Consider the following 14121-nt stretch of genomic DNA (forward strand, 5'->3'; position numbering starts at 1 on the left):
GAGTGTTTAATAGGGAAACTCATATTATGGAATAATCCATACATGTTAAATTTAATGACAAAAAATTTGACCTTGAAAAGTCAAAGCAAGATGATGATATTGCATGTTTATTGGAACCAAAGGAAGATGACGCAGATAAACCAGAAGAACTTGAAAAATCAAATGATACAAGCAAATCAGAAAAATGTGAAAAATCTTCAAAGGATGAATCTGATCAAGTCAGAAATAGTCAAGATAAGTTAGAAGAAAGATATGGATGGAAGTACCAGTCATCTCATCTTGAAACTCGAATCATTGGAAGTGCAAGTGATCCTTTGAGGACCAGATCATCACTTAAAGATACCAATTTGTTTGGCTTACTCTCATCAATTGAGCCTAGCTCTATTGATGAAGCATTGAAAGACAATGGATGGATTCTTGAAATGCAAGAAGTGTTAAATGAATTTGAGAGGAATGATGTTTGAGATCTAGTACCTAGGCCATAGAAGAACATTATTGGAACCAAGTGGATGTTCAAAAACAAGCTAAATAAAAAAGGTGAGTGGTCATAAACAAAGCAAGACTTGTAGACAATGCTACAATCAACAAGAGAGCATTAATTACACTGAGACATGTGCTCTAGTGACAAGGTTAGAAGCTATTTGTATCTTATTTTCTTTTGCTGTAAATAATAACATTACATTATTTCAAATGGATGTTAAAAGTGCTTTTCTAAATGGCTATATAAGTGAAGAAGTCTATGTTAAACAACCCCTAGATTTTGAAAGTTCAAAAATTCCAAATCATGTTTTTAAACTTAGGAAATCTTTGTATGGTCTAAAACAAACACCTAGGGCATGGTATGATATACTTAGTAACTTCTTGCTTAAAAATAACTTTGAAAGAGGACAAGTAGATAATACACTTTTAAGAAAATCAATAGCAGATAACATTCTTATCATTCAAATTTATGGTGATGACATTATTTTTGGATCTAATAATGGCACTCTTTGTCAAGAATTTTCTAAACTGATGCAACTTGAATTTCAAATGAGTATGATGGGATAACTTAAGTTCACTTTAGGGATACAAATTCAGCAAAGTCAAAAAGGTATATACACTCATCAAACTAAATATACAAAAGAGCTTCTTAGGAAGTTTAAGATGAGTGATTGCAAACTTACGGCTACACCAATGCACCCTACTTGTTCACTTGAAAAAGATGATTCAGGCAAAACAGTTAACCAAAAAACCTATAGATTAATGATAGGATCCCTACTTTACCTTACCGCTTCCAGACCTAGCGTCATGTTTAGTGTATGTGTATGTGCAAGATTTCAAAATGACCATAGGAAATCACATTTAACTGATGTTAAGAGAATCCTTAGATACCTAAAAGGCACTACCAACCTTACCTTGTTCTACAAGAAATCTCCTAAGTACAAATTTAGTGAATATTGTGATTCTGATTATGCCGGAGATAAACTTGAGAGAAAGAGCACTAGTTGCATTTGCTCATTTTTAGGTGACAACTTAATATCTTGGTCAAGTAAGAGACAAAACACCATTGCAATGTCTAGAACAGAGGGTGAATACATTTCGGCAGTTGGCTAGTTGCATTTCTCAACTACTTTGGATGAAACATCAACTTGAAGACTACAAAATCCTAGAATCCAACATTCTCATCTATTGCGATAACACTTATGTCATTTGTCTAACCAAAAACCCTACCTTACATATTAGAGCTAAACACATTGAGATCAAACACCACTTCATTAGGGACTTTGTTCAAAGAGTGGTACTAAACATTCAACTTGCAAACACTATACACCAATGGGTTGACTTATTGATAGCGTTTCAACAAGTGTACTGAATTGTTGTAAGTAATAATTAAAACGGTACTACCGAGTCTCGAACTCAAGAATTGCGTTTTACTATTGAATTATATTTAATTATGAAAATTGAAGAAAAAATTTCCGATTTGATGGAAATAACATTTAAAATTAACAATAGTAATAAAATTGATCCTTTATAATAAGAAAAATGTTAGGGATGAGTTTCACTTTGAATCCAACCTTGGTGTCTAATTTGATCCTAGTTATTGAATTCCTATATTGAATTATTACCGAATTCTCTTTATTATTCTTGCCCTAATGTCTTAGTGATAGAACCTTTAATTTCAAAGTAACCCCTAATTCCTTAGTGGAATTAAGACTAGAACTCATTTAATTGGTTTTATGTCTTACCGTACAAGAATTCTCTTGTTAAACAACAACATTTACAACTAAATTAATTGGTTTTATGACCTGCATATATCTCTAGACTACAACACCATGAATTTCTCATCTCAAGCATTCGTAAACTCCACTTCCGTTTCAGAATACGAATCGTAGAACATTTTAAAGTTGATCAACCAATAATAAAAAGCATTAAGCACATAGATGAGAAAAATAATTCAATAAACTCATTCATATAACTAGAAATCAAATCAGAAAAATAATAGTTTCATCTTGCTACGTTCATCCCTAACAAATAGAGATTAGTTACTCGTGACAAAGACTGAAAAAGATAGAGATTATAGAAGAATTACAAGAAAGATTCATGAATGATTCTTGATAAAACTGTTCAAATAATGTTAGAAACGAATGTCTTTGAGTTTCTCTGCTAGGGCACAAGTCTCCAAACTTACCAATAGTCAAAAAAGATCCCTACAAAGTGAAGAAAAAAAAAACATGTTTTTACCTATTCAATCGCATGCCACGCGTCCCAGACGCGGAATTTGCGCTTCATGCGCAAGTGGACATAGTGGAAGGCCGAAATGCACCCCAGGAGCAGGTTTTTGTGTTTCATGCGCACAACATCTGTTGTTTGCCTTATACTGCATTTGTCTCTTCTTTTGAATCTGAATTGCATTCTGGTGTCTTCATGAAAGTTGTAGCTATAGATATTAGCTTTCATTTGCACTTGGTTTGACTCCAATTGGACATCGACAACTCCAAATATGACTTAAATACTCCACATAGGATATGTTGATTTCTTACCAAAAATCAGAACTGCACTAAAACAAATAAACAACGCAAAACTACGAAAAATCTCTATTTAATCAAGGAAATAAGAGCATAAACATTTCATTAAATCAAATAACTAAAATCAACAAAATATATCAAATAACTTCTTAAATTAACTAATGATTAAATATAAATAACACTTAAAACAATGAAAAATATACATATGATAAAAAAATGTCTCACTTTTAAGTCTTTTTATCTCATGACAAAAGGGGTAGAAATATATTTGATAAAATGGAGGAGAAAATGATACTTAGACTTAGAGGGAGTCAAAATAATTCAAACAAAAGTTGTTATAAAAAATACAAATTTTGTCATCATAAAAAGAGGAAAAAAATTTTAAACCAAAATTATGCTCAAGATTTAAACCAAAATTAAACCAAAAATTTTAAACCAAAAATACAAATTTTGTCATCATAAAAGTTTTTATGATATAAAAAGCAGTTTATGAGAACAATATATTTGACTTCATAGAGTATGAAAGAAGATATGCTCAAGATTTGTAGAAGATTTGAAGAATATTTGATCAAGATTTATCTACAACAAAATACTAACATAATCAATCTAAAAAATTTACAAACACAATCTGAATAAAATACAAACAGAATCAATCTGAAAAAATTTACAATCTCAATCTAAGCAAAAAGGAATGTAATCAGTTTGAAGAATTTACAAATGCAATCTGAACAAAATCCAATTCAGAATTAAACAATGACTAAATTGAAACCCAAATTTTAACTATAAATAGACACTCAAGGTTGAAGAAGAAAATCATTGAAAAACAGAAAATAGTAGTCTTAGAGTTCAAAGAGAGAAACACGTGTTCGAGTTAGAAATATTTTTGAAGTGTCTTTTTTTTAGAGTGTGAGAGTTATTATTATCATCAGTTTTTTAGAAGCAACTACCAAAGTTTCAATCTTTTGTATACAACTCGATAGGGGTTTAGTTCATTCTTTAATTTGGAGTTGTCAGGTTGTTAGGAGAAGACTTGGCTTGTAGGGTCAAGGTGGTTAGTTCCTCAAAAGTCTAGGGTTGTCAAGCTATTTGAGAATACTGACTTGGAGGGTCAGGTGCTCTATAATTCAATATATTTGACTTGGAGGGTCAAGTGCCTTCTGAATGAGGAGACTGGATGTAGCCAAGTTAGTGGTGAACCAGGATAAATCTATGTGTGAAATTATTTATGAGTCATTTCTACCTCTGAATTCGATTGCTTCTACTCCAAGTAAGTCACCAAAACCAAAATAGCTTTTTGTATTTTTTTTATTTTTTTTATTTTTTATTTATAAGTTATCAAAAAATTGTCAACTTTTGACAAACACAATTCAACCCCTTTTTCGTATTTGTACCTTTATATTATAGTCATTGCTTCTTTTGAGACAATGTACAATGATTTTCCTTGGTCCTACTTACTACCAAAGTCCATATTAAAGTAGGGGTTGCAAGAACAAAATTGACATTGTTCATGTGAATGATCATATATCTTCTCTTAACACTATAGTCTATATTAAAGTTCGACGCATTTTGTCCTTGTGTTCAATTTTTAGTTTCTCGTTTTGTTTTTTGATTGTGTATGCAAGTTTACATTCCTTATGCTTGTAAGCTGCTCTTCCATGGCTATGGCAATAGCACCAATAATGCTTATTATGTCGACTTCCTCTATTGAACATTTATTGCGCACGACATCTGAAGATGTATGAATTTGATTTTATTTATTTTCTCATGACCGATAAATGAGACCAGAAGCCTTTCAAGTATTGGGAAATGGTATTTTATATAGGTGAGTAGGTTGGATGACATTCTTTTAATATGTCAAAGATTTTTGTTAATAATGTTATTAGTTATACTCTCCTTGAACTACAATTTAACTCATTTATTATAGTATTACATTAATAATATTTTACTAAAATTATTTTTCAAAAATACAATAGTTTACAATACTATTTTTTTATTTATTTAAATATTTAATTTTTTACAACGGATATAGAGTGTTGCCGTACCTTAATTAAAAATGCCTACAAGAACGGTTTTAACTTGACAACAGTGTAAAACCGTTATCATTGTAAATTTAGAAAACCGTTCTGTAAGAGGTAGCTATAAGTACAGTTTTCACTAAACGTTGTTGTATCAAAAGAAAATCGTTGCGTAAGACAAAGACAACTCATTGGTTCCCCACAATAGAAAATCATTCTCGTAGACTACGGCAACGATTTTTTAATGTTAAAAAACGGCTTTATGCATTACAATAGAGCAAAAATATTGTAGTGTACTCTTGGTTGGTTTACACTTCTCTCACAATGGTATTTGGCTTGTTTATCTATGACAGTGGACATCTATTAACAGCTTCTCGTATGTGATTGATTTTTTTGTTTACTTCTGCTCCTCCATTTTGTTTTTTCTCCTTTTAATTTGTATCTTCTGTACTTACCCTTAATTTTTTAGTAAAAAATAAATTTTATATAATCAAATATCAAGGGAAAATAAAACATTAGTTTAATTGCAGTTTTAGTCTTTATATTTTTACTAATTCACAAAATTGATCCCCCTATTTTAAAAGTCGATAATTTTGGTCTCTCCTAATTTTTTAACTAAAAATAATGACTTGATATGATTTAAATAATGTTACATATGATACAACGATGTAGAATGATTAACACATATTAAATTGAAATAAAACATCGTAAAACTTAGATTTCAACTTTAGAAATTTTTCATGTTTTTAATTTCAACTCTAAATGGTTCTATATCATGTAATTGTATGTTCCGTCGTGAAAAATAAGCCAAAACGTCTTTTTTTTTAAGTTCAAATAATTGAGTAAGAGACCAAAAATGTCGACTTTTAAAATAGGGAGACCAATTTCGTGAATCTGTAAAAATAGAGGATTAAAACTACAATTAAACCTAAAATATTAGATTAAATATCTATTTAGTTCCTATAAAATTTTAAACTTTTAATTTTAGTCTTTGTAAAAAAAATTACAACTTAAAATATCTACAAAATTTTAGTCTATACTATTAAGTCAACATATATTTTTAAATTAATTTTTGCAAATATATTTATAATAATATAAAATATTTCTCCATAAAAAATAAATTAAAATTCGATTTTTAATTTCATAATCTCGTTAATTATCTTGAAATTTTTACATATAAGAAATTCATAATTATCTCATATTAAATTTTTGTTTTTAACTAAGACATCGTCACATCACTTTATTTATTGGATTGTGGTAAAGTCACATCTTGGTGGTGACTCATGGTTAAAGGATTTTCTTTTGATTTCAATCAATTGTGGTAATATCCTCTTGAATGTCTCAATATCATTTTGCAACTTATTTTCTTGATTCTTTTGGAAATGTGTCTATAGTGAGTTATTGGTTATGGCATTTTAAACTCTTTCTTAAATTATTTTTGTTACTTTTGGTACTCCTTGTGCTTTAAATCTAGATAGTTAATCTTAGATAGCGATGTGTCGCAACCAATCCTAAAAAATAGGAAAACGATATGGTTATTATATTTTTGGATAAATTACATGAATAATACTATATAAACGTATATTTTTATGCAAAATTAAATAATGACTTAAACTTTGAAATATTAATAAATGCCAATAAAAATCCACAAGTCTTAATCAAAAGATATATTTAAATACCAATAAAAGTAAAGAAAATAAAGATGAATATAAAAATAAAGACAAAAATTTAGAAGAAAAAAAAAGAAGGATAAAAAAACAGGAATAAGTAACAAAAGAAAGAAAAGAAAGATGAAATAAGTAAGAAAAGAAACAACTAAAAGGATAAAAGCAGAGGAAAGAGTAAGCAAGTAGAATGAAAATTGAGAAAGAAGGAAGGAAACAAAGGAGAGAAATAAAGAGAACTTGGCTGATGGACGATGGTGGCTGGAATGTGGGCCAACGTTGCTGGATCTTGTAAGAAAGGAGGGAGTGTTTGAAGGAGAGAACAAGAAAATGAAATTAGGGTTAAAAGTGAAAAACCTAAAATACTCCACAAGTTTTTAAAATTTAAGGGCAGTCTTGGTTATTACTGAAAAAACACACTCACATTTTTTGGGCCAAGAGAAGTGTGTTTTCATGTTTTGCACCGAACTGCAACATGCCTATGCAGCCAGACACTGCATCGTGCCGCTCCAGCGTGATCTCACCGTGAACCGACACAATTGACTACTTAGCTTTGAATAACTCTTTCTTTCACACACGCTTATATATATATATATATATATATACACGGATGGAGATCCGTTGTTTCCAAGAACTATGTGATAAGTAACTCCAATTAATAGCTTAATATAAACGATAAATTTCACTAATTCAAATGTAAAATCAATATTTTTTATTAAGTAGATCAATTCAATAAATTATTACAAAATTTTAAATTTATTTGATACTTCATTAAATAATTTCAAATAAATATATAATAAGTTTTTTTTTAAATATAAGTAAATATTAATGACGAGATTACATAGCTAAGAATTTTGGAGTTATATATAATCTACGGTTGGACTAATAAAATTCATTTTTATAGACTTATTAAGCAAAATAATTTATGATAGAATTATTCATGGAGTCAATTCACTCTTTCTCAAAGAAATCAATTCGCCATTCAATCCCATTTCAAAATCAATTCACTCTGAAATTATTTTTCTCTATTTCTTCTCTTAAATTTGTTTCTCCTTATTTCATCTCAGAAACTGTCCAAGTTTTTCCCAATTTCTTCATCATTTTTTCGATTTCATCTTCAATCAATTCCTTCAATTTCCACTTTAATTGACTTCCTCTTCAATACATATTCGTCTTCAATTGTGTTTCTTTAATTGGATTTCTCTTTAATCGGATTTCAATATGTATTCAGTGACTTAGCGATTTACGATTTAGACTCTGCGAGTCAGACTCGGCGATTTAATCAGAAATTGTCCAAGTTTTTCCTCTATTAGCAATTTGCATTAGTTGAATGATTTGATTGATTTTAATAGTTTATATTTTAAAATTGATTTGAAGTTCTTCTATTTTCATATTCAGAGAAATGATAGTGATAGAGCAAAAAACAGATATGGAGTTTTTCATCTTCAAGCTCAGGTTTGATTGAAGGATTTTGTTGAAATAGTATAATGTAATTTTTCTCAGTTTTGATTACATTACTTTGCAGTTACTCCTTTTTATTTGGCCTGTAATTTGATATTGTTATTACTTACTGCATACTGGTTTGGAATTTTGTTTGCATTTAACATTTAATATTTGTGATTGCAATTTGCAAATTGGTTTGCATTTTTCTATTTACTTCATGGTTAGGCAATTGGCATTTGGTTGGCATTTTGATAATGCTATTGTTGATTGCATACTGGTTTGCATTTTGCTATTGCCTTCAATTACTTTTTAACTATTTTATGTTGCCAACCTATCTGTTACGTTGGATTTCCATATTGTCGTCATTCTTCTCTTGCATTTCCAGTCAATCGCATCATTAATTAACAGCAGAAATTTATCTGTGTGGAATTGTTACTTCATGCATACTGGTTTTCCTCCTTTTTACATTACTTGTAGTTACTCATTTTTATTTTGGCTTGTAATTTGATATTGGTATTACTTACTGCATACTGGTTTGGCATTTTTTTTGCACAGAAAGATTTAAAGCCAGTGAAAATGAAACTAACTGTTGACTGTTAGGCCAAGCTGTAGTGTACACTGAAGAACGTTCTTAACCGCCTCTTAGAATTCAGTCTCCTTTTGAAGAAGTAAGCTAATCTTATTGAAGTAGAGAGAATTAGCTTAAATGACTCTTTCTTGTGAGACTGCGGTGAAATAGCGATTCTAGAATTCAGTCTCCATTTTAATTTTTTTTATTTATTTTGATTTTGAGGCATTCTAGAATCTTTTGTAGTGAATGCTTGAATGATAAGTTATTGGGACATCAAATTCATGCAGTTTTGTTTTTCAACTTCGGTTGATGGCAAAGTTAGAGCTTTGATGTATGAAAACCAAACATTCTATGTCGAATACAACACTTCCGAAAAGTGTTCTACCAAAATACTCTATAGTTCTGATGGAACTAGGTAAGAAAATAAGAAATTTTAATAGAGATGGAAATGTATTTAGCCAAGATTATATATACTTTTATTTTTCATTTTACGTCGAGTTGTAACTGCTATTACTAGCTAGTTGAGTGAGATGAACCTAAAGGAGCAGTAAAAAGAACATATTCTGGATTTGAAAAGAAATATGTCGGTACGGTGCAATTCTGGATTTGGAAATTTATATTTTGTTGTTGTTATTCTAATACCTTTATGTTTAATTTATATTATGTATTTGTGTATATGTATTGAACTTGTGTTTGAAATGTTGTTATTTTATTAAGACTATTGGAGACTGTTAATTAATTAATTAATCAATTACTAAAATGTTGAACAACTAGGCTTTCATGTGTTTGATTAAAGGGTTGTAAGATGGTATTATGTAAGGCCCTTCACTACTTTGTTAGTGAATGAGAATTTGTAATTCTATCATTTTTCTCTTGGTGGGATTATGTTATCTATTGGGATAAGACTATCCATAGATGATTTTGCTCTTGCATTCACAAGGTTTGATTTTCATTATTATTATATTTTTTTTCCTAATTATAAAAATAATTAGGAATCGAACTCAATACGCCAGAGTTTCTAACACTCATGCACCAACTACTTGTGCTAGACTTCGGTGGGGTTTTTCTGTTTATTTTTAATAATTGAAATCATGGAATTTATTCCAACATTCATTGTTTTGATTTCTATTGCATGCCTTTACCACTTCCCATTGGGTTTATTGCTCAATATGTATCTTGATTGCAAAGGCTTTCAGTTTGCCTAGAATGTTTTATGCAGACTTTATTCTCAAAGCTTGTGATTCAGGAGCTCAGTTATCTAGCTATGCAAGCTTTATAAGCAAAGGGGATGTAGCCCTATGCATTCTTCTTACAACCTATACCACTATTGTGCCAGTTGATTCATTTGCCATGTCTAAGTCGATATTACAGGTAAGTTGTAGCTGTTTTTTCTACGTAATTATTCTACCTGAATTTGATTTAATGAGAGAGTAATTTTCTGAAAATTCGACAGGTTGTTCTTGTTGCGGTGACACTTGGTCTTCTTAATACGTACGCGAAGCCAGTTGTATCTGTTATTCAACCCGTGATGCCCTTTGTTGCTATGATTTGTACTTCATTGTACATTGGCATCCCTCTTGCTATAAACTGAAATCAAATTTTGTCAGGCGAAGGTCTCCGTTTGGTTGCTCCAATATTAATGTTTCATGCTGCTGCATTCACCATAGGATATTGGGTCTCAAACCTGCCATCCTTAAGGTATATGCTCACTTTTTAGAAAGTTTATTTGAAAATGGAAATACTAAATTATATTACATTTATGCAGATTTCAGTAGTGTTAAGATTTTATTTGATGAAATATATATATATTTTAATAGTAAGCTTTTAAGGTTCAATTTGTTCCCAACTAGTATTTCAATATTACCATAAGGATATGATACTTAGTGCTATAATTAAAAAGTTAGGAATGCAAGTAATACGTATTTAATGAAATTAGTAAAATTAAATTATATTTTATTGTAAGTTTCAATTGAATTAGTTAATAGATAGAACTTTAAATTTCATTTACTAGTATTAATAATTTAGAATCACAATTAGTAATAAAATAAATTTAATAAATAATAATAAGTTTTAGTGATAGACAATACTATAGGAATAGATCAATTCTTTATTTATATTTATCTAGCGTTTAGTGACAGTCATTATTATAGGTAGAAATAAAAAACATATAGTGATAGTCTTTAAAATGTAGCAAGACGACCCCTTAAAGTTGATAGTAAATATGAGTGTCAATCAGTATTTTTCACTTTTATCTACAACATATGACTTTTAATGACAAACTTTCTATATCACAAGTCAATTTTCTTATAGTGATATCCTCTTTTTTTTTGTTAAATATTGTTTGTATATTTTTAATGAAAGTCATAACTTAGATTGATAGTTGATCTTACATAGAAAATGTGTTTGGTTGAGAGTCAATTTTGTCGTGAAGAATACACATCAAAGAGCTTTAAATGTTGAAAAACTTGATGAGGCTAGAAAATAATAGATGTTGAGAATGCATGTTGTAAGTCCAGCAAGACTATATCAAAGAATTTGATGCAAAGCTTGATGGGGCTAGATTAGAGTACATGTTAAAAAAGTCTAATGAGGCTAGATAAAGAATGTATGGCGTAGAGTTTGACGAGGATCGAAGAAAGAATATGTGTTATTAAATTAAACTATTAATTGTACTACGAAAAATTTATTTGTAAATGAAAGATTAGATGTAACATAATTATTGTAAATTAGTATAAAAATCTATATATTCTTCTCTATGCCATTTCCTAAATTAAAAAGTTTTTTATGTTTTATCTTTAAATCTTCTTTAAAAAGCACTTTTATAAAAATGAAGTTAAACTTTTGATTAAGAAATAAGTTAAAAAATTTTAAAACAGAATTCAAACTCATTTTTCTTGTGTTTTGTAGTACCTCATAAACTTCAAATGTTCATTATCATTTATAACATTTCCGTGGTAGTAAAATTGTTACTCAATATTTGTGTTGTTAACTATCACTCCCACCATCACCTTTGGACATTCTTGCCTTCTTGCCTTCTTGACCACCAATTCTACCATCAATGGTAACTAATATGTCTCCTAATACGAGAACCAATTCTACCATTCTTGCCATCGATGGTAACCAATTCTACCATTCTTGCCTTCCTTTATAAAAAATATTTAACCATTAAAATGTAAGTTATTAGTTATTTAAAATATTTTATTAATTATTCATTGTAGAATTCCTCGTGTAAAAGCTCATCAGCTTCCGGTATAAGGTACAACATATTCATTTCCCTCACAAAGAACAAATATATACTCTCATTTGTCACAACTTTTTGAAATGTAGAGTGCAATATATTGTGTACGTAGCAAAACAATTTTTTAACTAATTAATACAAACACTTTTTTAGAAGCAAAATGATTTTAAACAATACAAGACTTTTGTTGAACATTATTTTAGTATAGGATTATGAATATTTCAATAATGTGTAACTTTAAATAAATCATTTTAATTATTTTGACCCCTCGTAATAACTAGTTAAACTCTGCCTCGACCACCAAGAACTACATTGTTGTAATCCGTCGTTGTCATCTGATCCCACTAGTTATTAAAATTATGCTCTGAATCATAAAGTTTTTATGTTAATTTAAAATAAATTTATAATGAATTAATCAAGTTCGAGTTATCAAAAAGTTTACAATATTTTTCACTTTTAGTCTGCATGCTTCTGAAAAATAATATACAATTTAAGAGAAAAAGAAACGTAGTTTTTTCAATTAAATACAAAAACATTATTGACAGCTTTAAATCTCGATGATAACTTGAGAAAACTGTTGATTTAAGATTTGGAATTCAAAGTGTAGGGTAATTTGGACCTCTAATAGCAAAAAGCTCCTTCATATTGAATCACAACAATTAATTTGTTTCTTTCATCTAGTTGTTATGTTGAGCATGCATTTTATTTGTTAAAAACAGAAGACCGGGCATGATAATTTTTTTTACATTATGTTTGATTCAGAAACTAATTATGTGACTGGATAAAAACAAAAAAATTTATCCTTTGGTAAATCATGGAGCAACATTTTGTCTCAAGTACAAGTTATTAAAAATATCAAAATACTCTTTTATTCTTAAATAAATTATTATCCTTTACTACTCTATCATCTCTCTCGTCCCTCCCTCTTTCTCTACTCTATTATGTCTCCCTCCCCCTCTCTTCTATCTATCTCTCTCTCCCCCTCTCTCTAATCTTTTAATCTACTCTCTCATGCCTTTTTTATCTTTATCTCTCTCTCTTACCTCTCTCCCTTTTCTCTTTGATATCCATGTATATCAATAAATGATATTATAGTAAAAATAATATTTTGTCTAGTATATAGATATATCAAATAAATGCACCCTAAGTGTGTTGAATTGTCACTTTAAATGACACTATAGCCTCTTCAAGCCACTAGGAGGTTTGTCCATGTCATAATGATAATTTTGACATTTACATGTTCAACGACTATAATTTTTAAATCTCAATTTATCTTCTTCTTCAAAAAATGAAATAATAAATGAACATCATAGGTAAAAACAAAGGCCTTCCTAAATTTGTCAGAATGTTTGTAGTTCTAATAACAATTTTTCTCTCAGTGGCATGCGAGCAAATAGTAGTTCTTACTTTGACTGTTATTAACATCAAAATTTCTAGAATAACTACTTATTGTCATATTTTGTTTATTTTTTTTTTGAATGTAATGTCATCACCTCTCATTTTTTAGATTTACGAATTAAGGAAGGGTGACTTTAGAGAAGATTTGTAATTTTGAATTTTTGAATTTTTCAGATTTTGAAAAAGAAAATAAATATTAATTTATAAATTATAATTATTTGACATGAAATTGTCTAAATTATCACTATGATATAGATAAATCTCTCTCAAATATTGAGAAGTCACAATGTCAATTAAAATGACAGTTCAACACATTTAAGAGATTAACTTGACATAATGAACAAAATGATTGATGCATTCAATGTGAGAAAACATTTTACTATTAGATAAATGGCTGACATGCTTGCATGCTAGAATTTTCGACTATTTGAAATTTAGCAACTACAAACAAGTATGTAACAAATCTTCCATAGCCCCACCTTGTTTCTAATTAAAATAAAATAATCATGCCTTTTGTTACTTTATCACTTAAGTAGTTAAGCTAACGAATACCATTTACTATTATTGATAATCGAATGCTCTGACGCATAATCAACTACTAGTACAGTTGTGTTCATCCGATAAAAAATGGAAAATAATTTTGGACACCTATCAACATCTTGTAAGAAAATGAACTATATATGATGATGTAATAAATGTGATAAGATAGTGATGAGAATAAAATGATAGAAAGAAATAAGATATTATATATATATATATATATATATATATATATATATATATATAT

This window comes from Cicer arietinum, chromosome 8 (assembly GCF_000331145.2).
Source record: "Cicer arietinum cultivar CDC Frontier isolate Library 1 chromosome 8, Cicar.CDCFrontier_v2.0, whole genome shotgun sequence".
NCBI lineage: Eukaryota > Viridiplantae > Streptophyta > Magnoliopsida > Fabales > Fabaceae > Cicer > Cicer arietinum.